The sequence below is a fragment of the Myotis davidii genome, unplaced genomic scaffold, assembly GCF_000327345.1.
Source record: "Myotis davidii unplaced genomic scaffold, ASM32734v1 scaffold265, whole genome shotgun sequence".
NCBI lineage: Eukaryota > Metazoa > Chordata > Mammalia > Chiroptera > Vespertilionidae > Myotis > Myotis davidii.
Genome location: NW_006296627.1, coordinates 3,320,401 through 3,322,904, shown reverse-complemented (window position 1 = coordinate 3,322,904; position 2,504 = coordinate 3,320,401).

Here is a 2,504-nt window from a genome sequence, read left to right as displayed (position 1 = left end):
AATAAAAATAAAAATAAAAAAAAAAGACCGTACCCTTTTATGTAATGATGTTTACTTTGAATTTATATTAGTTCACACAAACACTCCATCCATGCCTTTGTTCCGGCCCTCCGGTCCAGTTTAAGAACCCATTGTGGCCCTCGAGTCAAAAAGTTTGCCCACCCCTGGTCTAGGGGGACAGTCTGGTCCCTGTCTCTTCCGGCTTCTGGGGGCTGCTGGCCTTCATTGGCTTGTGGCTGCATCACTCCAATCTCCGCCTCCATGGTCACATTGCCTCCTCTTCGCCCTCTCACTTCATTTTACAAGGACACATGTGTTTGCACTGAGAGCCCACCTGGATAATCTAGGATAATCACCCATGTCAACACCTTTAATTAATCATATCTATGAATTCCTCCCCTCCTTTTTGCCATATAAGGTAATATTCACAGGTTCCAGGGATAAGGACATAAATATGTTGCGGGGGGGGGGCATTATTTAGCCTACCACACCATTAAACATTTTTTTGGAGATAATTTTGATTTTATAGAAAAGTTGTAAAACTAGTACAAAGAGATTTTTTTTAAAAAGTTTGCCCACCCCTGGTCTAGGGGGACATCTGGTCCCTGTCTCTTCCAGCTTCTGGGGGCTGCTGGCCTTCATTGACTTGTGGCTGCATCACTCCAATCTCCACCTCCGTGGTCACATTGCCTCCTCTTCGCCCCCTCACTTCATTTTACAAGGACACATGTGTTTTCACTGAGAGCCCACCTGGATAATCTAGGATAATCACCCATGTCAACACCTTTAATTAATCATATCTATGAATTCCTCCCCTCCTTTTTGCCATATAAGGTAATATTCACAGGTTCCAGGGATAAGGACATAAATATGTTGCGGGGGGGGGGCATTATTTAGCCTACCACACCATTAAACATTTTTTTGGAGATAATTTTGATTTTATAGAAAAGTTGTAAAACTAGTACAAAGAGTTCTCATCTACCTTCCACCCAGTTTCCCTTTCTGATGATCTTACATAAGCAGAGACCATTTATTAAAATTAAGAGACTCATCTTGTTAAAACATCAGCTAAATTTCAGAACTTATTGGAATTCCACCAGTTTTTCTACCAATGCTTCCGGATCCAATCCAGAATGCCACGCTGCATTTATCTGTCTTGTCTCCTATCTCCATTTCTTCTGTCTTTCATTCTATTTTATGACCTTGACTCTTTTGGAGAGTCCTTGCCATTTTGCGGATATCCTTCAGTGTGGGTTTGCCTGGTCTTCTCCTGATTATATTGGGGTTATGCCTCATTGGGATGGGGACCTCAGAAGGATGTGCTTCATCAGTGCATCCTGTTGGGGAACATGACGTTGACATGTGTTAGCGACACAGAACTGGTGATGTGAACCTTCATCAGGTGGTTAAGGTGGTATCTGCTGGGTTTGCCACTATAAACTCACTATTTTCCCTTGAGAATTACTCGTTGTTTGGAGGGAGACACTGAGACTGCGCACATCCTGTTTCTGCTCAATCTTTCACCCACCAATTTTAGCATCCATTGATGGGTCTTGTCTGTGGCAATTGCTACTGTGGTTTTCCACTTCCCTGGTGCCTTCTGCATTTATTACTTGCGATTCCTCCATAAGGAAGAGCTGTATCTTTTTCCTATTTGTTTGCAGCTGTGTGGACTCACGGGTATATATTGTATTCTTCGGGTCAGAATTCAGTGCTACTGTGATTTATCTTTTTGCGCAACCTCTTCCAACTTGGGCCATTGGGAGCTTTTCTCGGTGGACTCCTGCGCCTTTGTGACATGCCCTTATCCTTTCTTTCTGTTTTCTTCCTCTCTTTCCTTCCTTTTGAAGGTGAGCCTCCCCTCCCCCAACCCATGAATATAACGTGGCTTCTTCACATGGGTTTAGAAAGCAACCCCAGCCTTTCTGAAGATGGCCCAAGGGTTTCTGGTGGACAGGGCTACATTTTACTTCAAAATGTCCCCACTTTAAAACTGGCCAAGAGTACAAGACATACTCAAAACCAGGGATTTTCTTGGTTGCCCTGTCCCCTCAATCCCCTTCTCTCTCACTTTCTGGGTCACCAAAAATCTGCCTTCCCTCCCAGAGCAACTTCCTAAGCAGGGGAAGGTCACGTTAGAAAGGCGGGCTTTGGAATCTGAGCTGCGCTCAAGTTCTTTCCCCACTGCTTCCCTGCTCTGCGACATCGAGCAGCGGACCTACGCCCTCTCGGTGCCCCTGTAAATGGGGCGAATGCACTGAACCTCAGCGGACCGTGGCGAGGGTTACAGGAGATACAGGTGCTTGAGAAACATGACCGTGACTGTCGCAGCCTCTGTAATTGGCTGGAGAAGAAAAACCAGACAAAGTCAGGGGCGGGGGTTGGAGGATCTACGTGGTCCATGCTGTTTCCAGGAGAACCCCAATTTTAGGCCTTCGTTTCAAATAGAAGGTATCTGCTAGATCTATAAAGATAGGTGATTTAAAATATATAACTTTGTGAGC